The sequence below is a fragment of the Malus domestica genome, chromosome 04, assembly GCF_042453785.1.
Source record: "Malus domestica chromosome 04, GDT2T_hap1".
Taxonomy (NCBI): domain Eukaryota; kingdom Viridiplantae; phylum Streptophyta; class Magnoliopsida; order Rosales; family Rosaceae; genus Malus; species Malus domestica.
Window position 1 is genome coordinate 17,291,565 of NC_091664.1, and position 18,400 is coordinate 17,309,964.

The following is an 18,400-nucleotide window of genomic DNA, read 5'->3' on the forward strand; positions in this document are numbered from 1 at the left end:
TATTACTAAGCCTTCTTATGACAAGATTAGTTAGAATCCTCCCATTTTTCTACAACGGATTCAGGGGGACATTTGTGGACTCGTTTACCTCTCTGCGGACCATTTAGATACTTTATGGTTTTGGTTGACGCTTCCACACGTTGGTCACAGTATGTTTGTTGTCTACAAGGAACATTGCATTCTCCAAACTGTTGGCTCAGGTTATCAAGCTCAGGGCTCACCACCCTAATCATCCAATCAAATCTATTCGATTGGATAATGCTGGATAATTCACATCTAAAACTTTTGATGACTATTACATGTCGGTTGGGGTTGAAGTTGAACATCCTATACCCCATGTTCACACCTAAAACGGCCTAGCAGAAGCTTTCATTAAGCGCTTACAAATGATTGCTCGATTGTTAGCCATACGTACCAAGCTCCCGATCGCTGATTGGGGCCATGCAATATTGCACACGGCAAAGTTGGTCCACCTGAGTCCTATTGCGACACAACCATTTAGTGCCCTTCAGTTGGTTACCGGATACAAACCCAATATATCGCATGTACGCATTTTTGGTTGTGCGTATATGTGCCTATCTCATCGCCCTTACGTACAAAAATGAGGCCTTAACGAAGGATGGGAATCTATGTCGGATATAATTATCCTTTGATTATTCGTTATTTAGAACCTTTGATAGGCGATCTATTTACCACTAGTTTCACGGATTGTCACTTCTATGAGATAGTCTTATCGTCGTTAGGAGGAGATGAGAACGTTAATGTTTCTGAAGAATGACGTGAATTATCATGGACGACTCCCATTTTGTCTCATTTAGATCCCCGCACCGCTCAGTCTGAAACTAAAGTGCAGCGCATATTAGATCTCCAGAGCATGCCAGATGCTTTCACCGATCTAGCACACGTGACAAGATCACATATTCCAGCTGCAAATACGCCTGCAAAGATAGATATACCAAATGTACGACGGACTGCCCTTCTGGAAGCCTGGGACGCCAATCTTGGTGATCCAAGTACATTAGCGGCTAGCCAATCATCTGCCCCTAAACAAAAGCGTGGCTGACCCCTTGGTTCAAAAGATTCACAACCCCGGAAGAGGAAAACCACGGCACATGGTCCTAAAGAGCCTACCGTGAATCCGACTATCGTTTACTCATTCTACCCAACTCATGAGGAAATTCTAGATTATGGAAGTGTCCTTGAAGAGACGAATCCTCCTCTCGAGAATCATGAGATTTCGGTTTATTATACTAGCTTAGATGATGTGTGGCATAGAATTGAATGTCGACGTAGAACTGGTTGGTCAAACTGGAAACAAGCAACCCAAGTCGAACTTAATTTGCTTGCGAAATGTAAGGCGTTTAGACCTGTAGCTTCTACTCCTCCACATGTGAAGCTCCGTTGGCTACAAGTGGGTTTTTGTTCAGAAGCGTAATGGGAAGAATGAAATTGTGCGTTACAAAGCTCGTCTTGTTGCACAAGGCTTCTCACAACGCCCCAGGATTGACTATGACGAAACTTATTCACCCGTTATGGATGTGATTACTTATCGTTACCTTATCAGTTTGGTAGATATGCAGCTAGTGGGCGTAGTAACCATGTATCTCTATGGGGATCTTGATACGGAAATCTATATGAAAGTTCCCGAATGACTTACATTGACTGGTTCAAATATTTCCAAACCCCAGAACACACTCTCAATTCTGCTGAGGCGTTCACTCTACTGTTTGAAACAATCCGGATGAATGTGGTATAACCGTCTAAGTGAGTATTTGACTAGTCAGGGATATGTGAACAATGAACTATGCCCTTGTGTGTTCATTAAAAAGTCACATTCCAGATTTACAATTGTTACAGTATATGTCGATGACATGAACCTTATTGGAACTCCTGAAGAGCTCAAGAGAACTGCCGCACACCTGAAGTCATAATTTGAGATGAAAGATCTAGGTAAAACTCGATACTGTCTCGATCTCAAGATAGAGCATTGTTCGGATGGAATTCTGGTATATCAATCGAACTACACCCAAAAAGTGTTGCGCCACTTTAATGAGGATAAAGCGAAGTCTTCCAGTACTCCTATGGTTGTTGGTATGCTAGATGCAAAATAAGATCCCTTCCGTCCAAATGAGGATGATGAAGAGATTTTGGAGCCTGAAGTTTCTTATCCAAGTGCAATAGGCACTTTATTGTACTTAGCTCAATGTACTAAACCCGACATCTTCTTCGCTGTTAATCTTTTGGCAAGATACAGTAATGCACCTACATGCAGACACTGGATTGGCATGAAAGACATCTTCCGTTACTTTAAGGGTACTACGGATTTGGGCTTGTTCTATCCCTACGAATCCTCGAATGGTGCCGTACTCTATGCTTCTCGAGTTGATTCTCGCCTTGTTGGTTATGTCGATGCATGATACTTATCTTATCCACAAAAGGCGCGCTCTCAAACGGGTTATGTCTTTACCGTTAAAGGCACTACAGTATCTTGGAGGTTAACTAAACAGACCTTAGTTGCCACTTCGTCTAACCATGTTGAAATTCTCTACTTACATGAAGCAACTCGGGAATGCTTTTGGTTGAGAGCAGTAGTGGCCCATATTCGAAGCTCCTGCGATCTTCATCCAGCCGTTAATGTCCTGACGACAATCTTTGAAGACAACGTAGCTTGCATCGAACAGCTCAAAAAGGGTTGCATCAAAGGAGACAACACCAAGAACATTGCACCGAAGTTTTTCTTTTCACATCAACAACAAGAGCATCAGAAGATTGAAGTCACACAAATCCGTTCACAAGATAATCTAGCCAACCTCTTCACCAAATCACTATCTAAGACAACGTTTCAAAAGCTTGTTCATGAAATTGGTATACGTAAACTTTCTGAGTTGTAACTTTGCTATTTCTCTTTGGAATTGTGTCAAACTCAGGTGGAGTATCATGCAGATACTTGCTTGATCTTAATGTACTCTTTGTCTCTACGATTAGGAACATTTTCCCACTAGTTTTTGCTACCTAACTAGGTTTTAATGAGGCACCCACCTTGGGCTGGTCATATCCCTGATGATGTTCTGCAAACGTTTCTTTGACTTTTGCATTTCTCACACATTTTTCCTTAGACTATGGATTTTGTCCCTTCTCTTTAGGGTTTTTAGTGAGACTTACTACTTATGCAAGTTCCTACCATATTGAGAATAAGTGTTGTTTCTTAGAATCAATGTCGATGAGTCGACTTCCACAACTTATGCATGATGCTAAATCTACCTTGACACACTCAAGGGGGAGTGTTGTAAACATTCCTAGTTTAAGTGCAATTGTGTAAATCCTAGATTAGATTTGATTATAGTTATCCTTTTATATTGTATCTTGTATTCCTTGGGGATGAAGGAATATCTTTTCTCCCTTTACTACTATAAATAAAGGCACAATGTAGGATGGATAACAACACACACACATTCCCATACAATTATACAAACACATCTCGCTCTTCTTCTCCTTGTTGCCGGCCACCCTAAACTTGTCAGATAAAATAGACCACAACAATTCAATTTTTTTCTAATCCATTTTTAAACTTATATGGGTACATTCTTTTTTCTTTGATTTTAAAATGTATCTATGTCAAGTTTAATCGAAGAAATTTACTAATGTTATTAAGCCTAATATCTTCTTTTTTTATGTGATTTTGAAGAATGTCCCCATGGTTTGATACAATAATTTTTTGGTTAATTTTGATGAATGTACCCATGTTTACACACACACACACACAATAGTATATTTATATTTTAATATTTTTAATCCCACAAATTATGATTTTTTATTTAAAATCTCATTCATATAAACAACTAAAATTTTTAATTTTTAAGTTAAAAAATATAGCAATGTATATAGAAATAAATTATCACATTAATTTTAGGGATTTTGATCAAAAATTGAAAACCAACAAGTTTTCAATCAAAGAATATTCATAGTTGGGAATCGCATCCAAAGCCTCCCTTATATTATTCACCAAGACAAAGTAAGTCAATCCAGCACAAAAGGGTATTTTTGTTTGTTTGAGTCGGTTTTTCATTTCAAATCACAAAACATGTTCATCATCATCATTGCGTTTCGAGCTAATAATATAAAGTTACGTAAATATAATTTTGTACATGATATAGAAACGCGAGACGATAGTGTGTTTCGGAAAATTTTCAAAACAAAAGGAGAAATTTGGGAAGCAAAACAGAGAAATCCTAGCGGTCAGAGAAAGTTGACATCCGATCGACGCATGACAATCTCTGTAACTTATTAACAGACAAGTCGAAGGTCCCGAACGACTAGTCGGCACTGTTTTGAAATTCAAATTTGTGTATCTTTTCAAAGGTAGAGTAAGATCCCCTTGGTTTTAAATATTAATACTTGGTATATCTATCTCGTAAAAAACTTCATAAACATATTTTAGAAGTTTAAATACTAAATTATTGTTAACCTATTGTGAGATTAAATTTACCGTCTTCCCCCTAGGGTAGATAGTACCATTTGTTAAAATAAAAATTACCAATTTAGAATTTCAAATTGAAAAAACATGTTATATATATGTACGAAGTGGCACCTCTTGGTTAAAAGGTACTAGTATATGGGTACACACAAAGTGTGTGAGAAATTTTTTTATTTTTGTTTTTGAAATAGAAGGAGAGAGGCAAAAAGAGTGATAGAGAATGTGGGAGTGAGAAGTTTTATTTATTTATTTTTAATTAGAGATATGTTATGATTACACGTAGGTGAGGTTTTGAAAAAAAAAAGTAAAATTTGATTGTGTGAAATTACATTTCTCTATTTTAATTAAAGAATTAAACTGATAATTTCATAGAATTTTAGTTAATAATGAGTGTTTTATTAATTTGTAGAGATACAAACCAAGTGATGCAATGCAAGGTTTTGTGAATGGTTACTTAATCATACCGAAGTGACACCTATTCCTCTAAAAAATAGATTTTTTTTGTAGGAAATAACTAACTGAATTGTAATATTGTATGTTATTCCTTCCTCCATCATTCACCAAAAAAGTACAAAGTCTATAAACTAATTTCTAGAGTTTAGTTTCCAGACATTATTGAGTGTCCTAATCTATTCCCTCTTGTGCTTAGTTTAAATTTGGTAGTGTATATGTCACTTTGTATTACGGTCTAGTGGTATATTTCTTTACTTGTAAGTGGAAGATATTAAGTTCGATTATCGTCAAAAACGAATTTGAACCACATTATTGCTAGACCATTGTGAGGCTTAGTCCACTCCTTACACTCTTAGTATAAATAATATCATTTGTTACAAAAATATAAATAAAAAAATTAGTAATGCATACATTGTTGAACGGCATATTAAATTTGAGCTTCATTGTATCTAGAAGGCCTAATTTGCATATCCCTCTTGTACACTAGATGTGCGAACAAATAGAGTCTTAAAAAAATAAAAAAATTAAAACCCCTTTTTACGCACCTTAAAACCTTCTTTCTTTCACCAGGTCCCTTTAAAAAACAATTAAATAAATAAATAAGGGAAAACCATAACATACAAAAATATCCAACACTGTGACGGTTATGTGCAAGTTATTTTCCAAATAATGATTTATTAGGATTATTATCTCTACTAATTAATAAAATTCTTTTTGTCAACTAAAAGAGGGTGAAAAGACAACTTAGTATCACACACAAAAAAAATGATAAGCAATAATGTAATTTCACGTGTCCAAATTTTATTGTTTTTTTATTGAAGTCTCATACAGGTGATGTGTCTGTCCCAGGCCCGCTCTACCACCGTAGCACGATATTGTCCGCTTGCTTACCATTCCCTCATAGTTTTGTTTTTAGGAACTCACGAGCAACTTCTCAGTGGGTCATCCATCATGGGAGTGCTCTGGCCTCCTTCTCGCTTAACTTCAGAGTTCCTACGGAACCCGAAACCAGTGAGCTCCCAAAAAGCATCGTACTAGGTAGGGATGAGAATATACATTTAAGGATCACTCCCTTGGGCGATATGGGATGTTACATGATGTTAAAATATCTCTACTATTTAAAATTAAAAAAAAAAACAAAACCAAAAATAAAAATAAAAAAAACAAAAACCTCCCACTCCCCCAACACGTTCTCACTCTCTCTCTCCTTCTCATTTTCTAAAAAAATGTGTTCATACACACAAAATATGTAGGCAAATGCTAGTTATTAATAAGAGAAGAGAGGAGTTTCGAGACTATTACTATAATGGTATTGAAATGAAAAGATAAGTATTAGATGAGATTAAAATGTCTTAAAGATGTCATTTATTATAATTTAAGAGATGGGAGAGTTTCGAATTTAGAATGATGAGTGAAAACTCTAACACCTATTCACAGGGATGTTGAACCACATGCATAATATATTATTTTTTGCTAAAGTGAATCAAGAAAATATTGTGTTAGATAACATTTAGAATTATGTAAGTGGCGACAAAAGCTCCTTGTAATCTTGAATCATACTCACCAAGTTGCCAACTGTGTTTTTAATATATAAATATTTTTACTGTTAACTCTAATTGTTGTGAAAGAAAATCATATCATATTTTAGGCCCTTGATTTGACCTCCACTAGGTGAAAGTGGAACAATTAAATTTGGAAATCATTTCACTAAGGAGATTGGGTGAGCTTAACCGCACAATGACTAGCAATAATGTGGCTCAAATTCGTCTTTGGCAAAAATCGAACTTAAAACTTCTCACTTACAAATGAAGAGGAATACCATTAGATCGTAATACTAAGTGATTACCACTGAGAATTTTAACTACTAGAAATAGCAACTGGTGACAGGTAATTTTGGATTGTTTTACATTAGCCCACAGATTAAGTTGGAAAATAAAATCATGATATTTTTTTTTTAATTATTTCTGAACGGTTTGGACATCCAATACAAAATCAGCATGTGCCCCTTAATCCTACTACTAAGTACCCACTTTCTTCAGTGTCCTAATCCCAACAATAAATATCTATCTACTCTATTTGGAAGATATTAACAACTTCAACCTAACCAGCCCCAGCAGGGCGCACAACAAACAAGCAAAAGGACTAAAGGAGCCACCATGGTGGGTTCTATTTCTAATAGTTAAATAAAGATGTCCAACTTTCTAGTGATTTTGACTGAACAGATAGGCCAGCCACTGATTGTGAATTGAGCCAATTGATCCATGCAATTGTACTTGTGAACTAAACCCATTTGTTTTTCTTAAAACTAAGCCCAAATACGTGATCGAACCATACGAAAACAACATATTCATCCAAATTCGATAATGTGACCATCAATCAAGGTTTGAAGATAGTTCACATATTCGACATTTTATAAAGATGACTATTTCAGTAATTGAGATTTGAAAAATGATCGTTTTAGTCAATTTCCTCGAAACAAAGGCAAGAAAAACGCTTTAATATTATCTTGCTATATTGTCTAACAACGTAGAAAACTTATTTTGAAAAATTGTAAATTTAGTAGTTCAAGTTTTCATGAATGAGCAATCGGGACTCATTGTCCCACAAAAAAAAAAAAAAAATATTGGGAAGAGAACATTGCTCGTTCATGCATATGATAATCGATCGACTTACATTCCTACAGCCTGAGATAAGGTGCTACTGCCATTGGTAGAGAAATCACATGTTGTGTGGATATATTTTTTCAAACTTATGCGTGTTATTGTCACATCCATTTACTTCCCAGATGTATATGCATGTGTTCTTCTTGTCAGGTCATCACGTTCCTCCCTTATCCATACATTAACGGGTAGAGGTATTATGTACAGTGTGGGACACTACATACAATACATGTGAGTGCAACACTTCATATAGAGAGACGATGGGTTTTGATATCTAGTAATAACTAAGGTGATACAATGATTTTTCTTTTTGTTTTCTAGCTTTCGTAAAATGATAATAATTAGGGAAACCTTCAATTGGATTGATGTACTTGTATTTGAGGTTTGATGTTATGATATACGAATCTCATATTGGAAAGAAAAAATATATATATTTATATATATACACACACATAACTTTACATGTGCTTATCAATAATTGGGCACCATATTGTCAATTCATTTTATGGTAAAACTTCAACTTTTTCATGATCACAAACAATGTTGTCCCATGTGCGAAACTCAATGACCACACGTGCTCCACATAACCCGATTTGTGTTGGTCACGTGCTAGGCTTGAAATCACCATACGTGAAGGATAATAACTCACATAGAACGAGTTTACTGCCATGTGATGTCCCAATTCAATAATACATTGCCAAGTGGAGAAAAGCTTGCAGTTGATGTATTATTGTATACAGGGCGCCACATGTTGATGAACCGTTACAGTAAGGCCTTTTCCACATGTGGAGACGTGTTCAGAGTGAATCTCACATCAGGGAAAGAAGAGACCTTGCATGTTCTTATAAGTAATTAGGCTATTCTCCGTATTGCCAATTGATTGCAAAGAAAAGGTAATGCTACGTGCGATGTACGTTCCTCCCCTGACCCTCGCAAAGCGGGGAGCCTTGTTGGCTTGGGGTCGCCTTTTATTGAATTTGGTGAATTTGAGATGTTGTACAAATAGCTAGGGTATAATAATTAAATACTTATCATCTTATTTCAAGATGCTAGAAACAGTGCGTTGCATACGTATCGATGACTGTCAACTATTGATACATGTCAAATCCAAATACGTGAATGGCTAGGAGTCATCAATCCGACGTGAAAGAGTGTGTATATGTGTAATATAGTTATATATAACCCAAACATCTATTAAAGAATGAAGCCTAAGGTAACTTCATCAATAGTTAATTCACCAATGTAACCCATTTATGCATTTGGAGCTAATCTTTACTACGTAGAATACAGCGAATAGAAATGTGCCTAGGGCTCTTATCTGTAGGAAATAAATACAGTGAAATGTAGCAAGTGGAGAGCCACTACCATGTTCGCGTCCATACTAGCTTCAAGGGGGAGAAAAAAAGGGTACGTACATATACAACATCTGGTCAGAGTTAGATTTACACATTTTTACATTCATTGGAGCGAAAAACCCTTTACATGCATCCCCACTTTTCTATCCGCTGCAACGGGGGAGCTAAAACTGTCTCTAAATTTACTTTCTCCCATTGGAGAAGTTCTTACGTAATGTTTGAAGTTCGAACAACATTATCTGAACATGCATGAAGTTATCATCCAACACTGCCAGAACCACCTAACCCTAATGCTGAAATGAGCTAGCTAGGACTATCAGTCACAATGAAAACGTTTTCAATAGATATGCTTGGTCATATAATTATTGAGGGTGACTTTGAATACCCAGGCTCAGCCATGAATACAGTAAAAAGAAATATGCTCAAGTCAATTAATTAAATTTGTAAAGAATATACAGCTTCTCCACTTGTACGAATGGATGTTAATTAATTCCATGCATGAATATATTGTGTTTCTTAAGTATATTTTGCTCTCTTTTTTTTCTTTTTCTTTTTTAAAAGAGAACTAATTTCATTAAAAATGAAGACTACAACAAGGTTAAGAAAGTCCGCAACAATCCAAAACAACCCAAATACAAAGAAATACAAGGTCATACCCAATAACAAAGCTCATAAGAGGCATAAATGAAAGAAGCCTTAATTCTGAACAAAAGGAGCAGCTGCCTCCACCCAAACAGTCATTGTTGGAGGCAGGAATTTCCGTCGGGGATGTTCCCTGGCCAACGAGCACACAGCTCCCCGAGAGGTTGGCACCGGTTGATGCTTTCTGTCGAGCTTCTGCTTCACTGGTGGGATTTATCGGGCAAAGCTTGTCGGGCAAGGCTTGTTGGGCAAAGCTAAAAGAGAAGGACAGAGTTAACTTTGAAATGTGCCTTCGTGGGGCCTTAGGTGTAGGCCTTGAGGCTCACAATCAAGATTAACTTTTAAGTGTTCAGGCGTGCCACTGCCATCTTCAGCATGGCAGATGTAAAACGGATGTTGAGTTTTAGTCGTATATATATCCGAGAGACTATGTTAGTTATGACAGGTGCCTTTGTGGGGCCTTAGGTGTAGGCCTTGAGGCTTCCAGTCAGTAACTAACTCAGTACTCGAACATATAATGTCCGCTTCATTGATTGTATGAGTCTTATAACCATTATACTTCTGATTACCTGAACCCGAAGAGCAGAATGAATCCAAATAGGTGCCCTTGTAGGGCCTTAGATATAGGCCTTGAGGCTTCCCATCAGAATTCCTTCTATACTCAAACGTTCTACCATGAGGAATAGAATGAATCCAAATAGGTGCCTCTGTAGGGCCTTAGATATAGGCCTTGAGGCTTCCCATCAGAATTCATTCCATACTCAAAACGTTCTATGGTAATCATAATATAATAGAAATAAAACTAAGGAATAGGTTGATTACTTGTGCCCCACGTAACTTCAGACTTCTTGTTATCAAAGCTTGTCGTGGATGGGTTAAGTCCACATAAGGTTCTTTTTTATGCCTTGAGGCCAAGGACTTTTAAGTGATCAAATCTTACATGCCCGAGAGCTTAGAACTTAGATCTGGTTTGAACTGTGAAGACATATTCAAATCGAATTCAAGTACTGAGAGAATCTTTTAATAGTCATCTTACTAGAAATAACTTGAATACAACTTGAAGTATACAACATATTGCTAGGTTAATGAATGAAAAGACAGAAACAAAGAGGGTCGGGCAAGGTTTAACCTTGTCAAGTAAGGCTGATCGTCTTGCAACTTCCTATCTTTGTGGTTTATCAATGGGGTTGAGAGTTTTAAAAAAAGGGGTAGGGAGATGGGTTTACAGAAAGAAATCGATACTACAGCAAAAGTTGAACAGGGTAGCAGAGCTATTACAAAGGCTTGAATAAGGGTTTATCCCAAAAGGGATGAAGGCTTGGGCTGACTACAGCTTCGTTTGAAAGCAAATCTGGCTTTTGAGCAGAGTTTGTGCTTGTATTTGTTTTTTTATTTAAGTGTCCTCAACTCTGATTTCTCTTTCTTCTTGGCTTCCTGTAGCAGCCATCTTGCCCGAATGCAATTTGAAGGATAGTGACTCATCAGCTATTTACTTGTACTCCCACTGTAAAGTACTTTTGGGTTGATTAGCTGGCTGGTCTATACCACTTGGTCTTTGGGTAGGTGAGCAAGTGGTGCCAATGGTCTACACCTAGTCGAGAAAGGGCTCTTCTGTCTTCTGGGTTTTGGGCTTGACTTCGGGCTTCTCTCTTCTTTTTGGGCCAACTCCCTTTTGAGCCCAAAGTTTAAGTTTTAATCCAAACAGTGCCCCCTTCAATCAATATTCAGACTGGAATTCCAGGCGCCAATATTGATTGAATATCTGCATGCTTGTATACCCGTTCTTGGAACTTGTGTTTTCTAGATAGAATGTCTACGATCCTGCGTCTCTTGCTCTTCTTCACGACCTTTGGGCTATCCTCTTAGGTTTCTATAAATTCAAGCTTGAAATTGCTTTTGTTCAGCCAACAAACCTCTTTCAGTCTTCGCTTTTATTAACCCTGAGTACTTCTGCCTTCTTAGTTTTCTTCCCAAAACTATGAAATGAATTCTTCAGGATTCAAGTGGGGTTTCCTAAAACTCCATTTTCATGAGAAAAAGAGTTTCCATCAGACAACCACTATCCCCAACACCATTGGTCAAACACCCCGCTATCTCCAACACCCTTGGTCAGGGGTTTTCCTCATGAAAACTTGCCTTCCTGCTCGTCATCATGATAAATCAGGCTTCACCATCATATATGGTGATGACTCTGCCTGAGGATCTTCTACCAGGCTCATCCTGGCCGCACAACCCGATCACCTGATCGGATTCTATCCATGAAGATATCGAAAACCCAGCTTAGACGTCATTGCAACAGGAAAGAATAAAACGTAGCACATCGAAATTGAATCTGTTGTAAACTTCACCAATTTGTCAAAATGAAAGAAACATTATCTTCGCAGCTTTGTGTCTTTCTGTCTTCTTGAATGATTGATGAATATACATTGTACTTTAGCATCCCAAACCTGCTTTACTTTGCATCATCTTCAATATAACAATCTCTAACATCCCATAATGTAGGACAATACTTTTTCAAGAATTTAAAATTAATGGGATGTTTCTGCCAATTTCCTTCGAGGTCTGCCAAGTAATATCCTCCTTTGCCTAATACTTGATTAATCACAAAAGGACCTTCCCATGTCGGGCTCTATTTTCCAAAGCCCCTAAGCTGAGCTCATAGAGGAAGGACTGTTTTCCACACCAAATCTCCTTCCTTGAAAGACTTTGTCTTCACCTTTTTGTTATAAGCTCAGGCAACAGTTTTCTTCCCTTCCTGAATCTGGTTTAAGGCTTCAATTCGGGCTACATCTAAGTCTTCAATCCCTTGACACATGGCTTCGATATACTCCTTACTGTGTAACCCAAACTGATTTTGAATTCTGACAGAACTTACATTGATCTCCATGGGAAGCACTGCATCTTGCCCGAAAGTTAAAGCATAAGGAGTTGTCCCTGTTCCTGCCATCTTGGAAGTTCTGTATGCCCATAAAGTATTCCCCAGCTTTTCATGCCACTTTTCCGGACTATCTATCACCATTCTTTTGATAATGTTTACCAAAATCTTGTTGCTGGATTCTGCCTGGCCATTTGACTGCGGGTAGTAAGGACTGGACTGGATCATCTTTATTTTGTATTTGCTTGCAAACTCTTCAACTTCTTTTGAAATAAAAGATGGCCCATGATCCGTTACTATGGTTTCGGGCACTCCAAATCTGTACAGAATCTTGGTCTCAATAAAAAATTTTACTGCAGCCGAAGTTATGGATTTCACGACCGAGGCCTCTACCCATTTGGTAAAGTAATCCGTTGCTACAATGATAAAAGTGTGCCCCTTGCTAGAAGCTGGATAGATCTGCCCGATGAAGTCCATTGCCCATCCTCTGAAGGGCCAAGGCTTGACCACTGGATTTAAAGGCACTGAGGGTACATGTTGGAGAGGACCATGCCTCTGACATTCTTCATAGCCTCGGGCATAAGACTTGCAATCTTTCTCCATATCGGGCCAGAAATAACATTATCTTCTCAGCAACCACCTCATCTTTGTTCCAGCCTGATGTGCCCCGCAAATTCCTTCATGTACTTCGACCATTACTCTCATAGATTCCTCTTGGCCTAAGCATTTCAATAATAACCCGTCTGGAGTTTTCCTTAACAGGTCCTTCACCCACAAAACATACTTAGTTGCTTGTTGTCTATCCTTCTTGCTTAAGGGTGAAGGGGGGTCCTTTAAATAATGAATGATGGGCGACCTCCAATCTTCTATCTCCGTTTCTAGAACCATTACATCCAGACTAAACCCTCTTTCCAGGATAGAGGGATGGTTTCTTCTTTGAATCTCGACATCCAACCCATATATTTCTTTCATGTATTAGCATGCCTGAAGCTAATTGCGCCATCTTGTTGGCCGCTAGGTTGGATCATCTGGGAACATGACTAACCGATATCTCAGAGTCCTAATAACTCAGCAATTGCGTGGCCGCCAAGTAATATCCGACCATGGTGATATGTCTGCACTTGAACTCCCCATTTAGCTGGTTTATTACTAACTCTGAATCGTCAAAGACCTCTACCTCCATTGCCCCCAGATCTATCAAGATTTCCAAACCAATTATTAAAGCCTCATACTCTGCCCGATTATTGGTATTCCCTTGGTAATCCAAGAGAAACTAGTAATAATGATATACCCCTTGAGGGTTGATAATTATAATCCCTGCTCCTGAAGCCTTCTGAGTGTGGGAACCATCAAAATACAGCTGCCACGGAGTAATCCATAGACCAGCCACTCTTTTTATCTCTTGCTGAACCCACTCCTCTTTGCCCGAGACACATTTGCTTGGCGGAATCCAAACACTAGTAACTTCCAAGGTTCCCGGGATATTGATTATCTCATCTTGAGACTCTTGATGCTCTACCAAGAAATCAGCAATTGCTTGGCCTTTGACTGTCCTTTGGGGTACATACTGAAAGCTGAATTCTAATAATGCTAGAATCCACTTCCCAATCCTTCCTGTTAGCATTGGCTTTGATAACATGTACTTTATCACGTCCATCTTGGCGATGATGTGTACGTGACAAGGTAACATGTAATGCCTCAGCTTATTGGCAGTAAAATACAGGGCTAAGCACAATCTCTCTACTGGGGAATATCTTGTTTCTACCTCGGTCAGAATTCTACTGAGGTAGTACACTGCCTGCTCTTTCCCGCCTTCATTATTTTGAGTTAGCCGACTCCCGATCGATTTATCTGAAGCAGAGATATATAGCTTCAAGGGTTTTCCCCTTTGAGGTGGCACCAACACTGGCGGAGAAGTCAAATAAACTTTGATACTGTCGAAAGCCTTTTGGTGTGGTGGTCCCTACTTGAAATTCTCTTTATCCTTCAGTCTTAACAAAGGAGTCAGCGGTTGGATCTTGCCCGCTAAATTGGCAATGAATCTCCTCAAGAAATTAACTTTGCCCAGCAGCCTCTGGAGTTGCACCTTGTTGGTGGGTGAAGGTGACTCCATTATTGCTCGCAATTTGTTTTTGTCCATTTCTACACCTCTTTGATGAACCAGGAATCCCAAGAAGTTGTCCGCTCTCACTCCAAACGCGCACTTCTTTGGATTCATCTTCAATTTGTGGACCCTCATTCTTGTCAATGCCTGCCTGAGGTCTATCAGATGCTGCTCTTCTGTCTTGGATTTCACCACGATGTCATCAATATATACCTCCATATTATGGCCAATCAGATCATGAAAGATGGCATTCATTGCCCTTTGGTAGGTCGCGCCGGCATTCTTGAGCCCGAATGGCATGACCAGATATTCATATGCCCCCACATGCCCAGGACACCTAAAAGCTATTTTGTGTATATCCTCCGGAGCCATCTTTATCTGATTATACCCGGCATTTCCATCCATAAAAGATAAGACTTTGTGTTTTTCTACTGCATCTATGGATAGATCTGCCATGGGCATGGGATACTCATCATTTGGTGTAACGCCATTAATATTTCTGTAATCAACACAGCATCGTACTGCTTTTGTTATAGCCTTTAAAATGGGTACAATGTTGGCTAACCACTCCACATATTTGGTTGGCCTGATAAATCCGACTTTTACTAGCCTCTCAATCTCTTCTTTGATCTTCTCTTTTATCTCCTTCGACATCCTTCGCGGTGCTTGCTTAACAGGTTTATATCCATCATTGATGGGCATTCTGTGTTCCACCAAGGCTGCATCTAAACCTGGCATCTCAGTATAATGCCAAGCAAAACAATCTTTGAATTCTTGCAAAAGACAAATAATTTTTGCCCGATCATCAATCTCCAATAAACCACTCATTTGTATTGGTCTTGGATCTTCCTCTGTCCCTAGATCAATAACTTCCAGAGGATCTTGGACTTCTGGTGGTGGCTTATCAGGTTCTGCACACAAAAATTCAACTAGCTCCGGGCTCTCGGGCAGGTCGTCTGGCTCATCTAGATCGTATATGCACTCGGCCATTTGAATGGCCCTTTTCCAATTCTTCTTGACAAGATTCCTCCTTGCTCTCATCCTGGTTGGTTGAAGCTCCCACCTGCCATTCTTGCTCTTCTCTGTCTAAGAGCTCATTTTCTTGTCTTCTTCCTTTCCCATACACCAACAGTCTTTGAATCAGGGATCTGACTGCCATTACCTGATCCTTCTTCTTTTGTTCTATCATTAATGATGTAGGGGTGTTGGGATGATACAAGGTCTATCCCACTCCTCTCTAGTAAGGAGCATTCCTTGTTCTAGAAGCTTTTGGGCCGTCACCTTGGTAAGGCGGCCGTTCTCGTCTGCTCCTGAACATTTCAAAATTCCTACGTTGGGATTGTAGAAACTTGCTTCAGCAACAATGGCTGTGGGAAGAAATGGCCGTGATTCGACCTCTACCATCTCCCAAAAGCCTGGTCCTTCTGCGCCTGCCCCATGATAAACAACCACTTGTTGATGTAGAGTGGAGGGTATGGCAAGACTTTGGTGGATCTCTTTCGAGTAAGGCTCCATAGGTGGAAGTGCAGTCCACCACAAAGAATGCCAACATGATCTGTTTAGACCACAAATACACTTCTAAAGGTAATATCCCATGAGTCTTGGTGATAGCGCCTGAGAAGCTAGCAACCGTGAGGTCTGTAGGAATAAGATCCTCTGTGCTTCTCCCCAACTTTTTCATTTGCTTGGCCGATAGTACATTAATAGCCGCTCCTCCATCAATTAAAATTCTTTTGAAAGGCACTCATTCCAAATGGGCTGTAACGTATATGGGCTTCAGGTGATTGGCAAGCGAAATGCTCGGGCGGCTGAACACCATCTTGTCCGTATAGATCCTTAAATGACCATCCTTGGGTGCTTCAGATGATTCAGTTTTCCCCGATTCTCCCTCTTCAACTACCTCCACGCTGACATGAGCCATCATTGGCTCAGTTATCACATAGTCTCCTTCCATCGTGGCAGGCTGATCAGGTCTGGCACTAAACATGGCGGATAGCACGTATGCCATGTTGATATGAAAGTTGCTAGGCTCTGGCAGTTCTTCTTTCTTGCTCCCAATCTGGTCCATGAACTCATCTAACCAAGCCATCACATCTGCTGGAAGCAGTGGTTCTGGTGCCCCCTCCTGCTGATTTACACCTGAATACGGTGTTTGTTTTGGAACTTCCCCGAAAGGTTCCACTAATGATGGAGAAAGTGGTTTTCTTTCAGGCAAAACAGTCCCAAAGCAAATGGGTTGCTCTGTCTTCCATCCGAGAGTTGGCACCATGATCATATCTTCTTGAGCTCTCCTCAAGATCCTATATTTCCCAGGGTGTTGGCTTTGTGGCACATGGTTTCCCTCGCCTTCAGCCTTACTGTTAGCCTTTTCCACCTCTTTCTTACTCCTACAGCGGAGCTGACTACTCCCCCCCAAATGACGTTTTCTCCAACTTTTGATTCTTGGATGCTTCCGACGTCACATGAGTTTTTAAGGAATTCATGTAGGCTTTGTGTTGCCTTTGAACCCTTCTGACCATGGAGGCTCCCATTTGTTTAACGAGCTGTCCATTTTTCCCAACCACATACCATTTTCGCCCGAGGCGGGCAGGATTATCTTTCTTGACAAGGTTTGTTATCCTATCATTTCTCCTGACTTCTTTTTCCATATGGCCGTACTGAGAGTGCTCTACACCCCTCTCTTTCGGCTTCTTGGCATCTTTATCTTCTGCCTCCTCAGACACTTCATGGTTGCGAAATATCTCTGATAAAGCCCTTGGTTGGGAATCGCCTCCTAACTGCTAAAAGACACTTCGGGAGGTATCCCTTCCTGCAGTCCGCCGAGCTTTCTCATGTGCCTCTCTTCTCTTTTCTTCTTCATTCCTTCTAATCAGTTCCTGATCTATGAGAGCTCCTGTAGGCGGTATTTTGAGCTCACACTCGCATTGGCACTTACTGCACAGCATTATCCCTTTGATTATAGCAGCTCTTGGATATTCGGGCAAGTTGACCACCCCTTTTGTGGGTTTGTCAACCAATCTTCTTTCTTCTTCCCTTGTGACCTTTTCTTTTCCCTTCTCAGCCCAGGCCATACTGATCATATTTATTGAGGCCTCTGAGAAGGAATCCGTAGGTTTATCCATCACGGTTTCCTCTAGCTGGTTGGTTTCAAGTCTATTATCTTTTTCCCCAGATAGAGGTAAAGATATAGGAATAGTTGGACTTATAACCAGGTTGGCTTCTCGTCTGAAACTTGCGGAGGCGTTCTCCAGTCTTTGTAGCATTTTCAACAAAGCAGTTTGCAAATCTTCTGATCGTTGTGACATATCTCTTTTGATCAAAAGATAATCCCACTGGGCGTGCCAAAACTATGTTCGTGGCAGGAATTTTCGTCGGGGATGTTCCCTGGCCGACGAGCACACAGCTCCCCGAGAGGTTGGTGCCGGTTGATGCTTTATGTCGGGCTTCTACTTTACTGGTGGGCTTTATCGGGCAAAGCTTGTCGGGAAAAGCTGAAAGAGAAGGACAGAGTTAACTTTGAAAGGTGCCTTCGTGGGGCCTTAGGTGTAGGCCTTGAGGCTCACAATCAAGATTAACTTTTAAGTGCTCAGGCGTGCCACTGCTATCTTCAGCATGGCAGATGTAAAACGGATGTTGAGTTTTAGTTGTATATATATCCGAGAGACTATGTTAGTTATGACAGGTGCCTTTGTGGGGCCTTAGGTGTAGGCTTTGACGCTTCAAGTCAGTAACTAACTCAGTACTCGAACATATAATGTCCGCTTCATTGATTGTATGAGTCTTATAACCATTATACTTCTGATTACATGAGCCCGAAGAGCAGAATGAATCCAAATA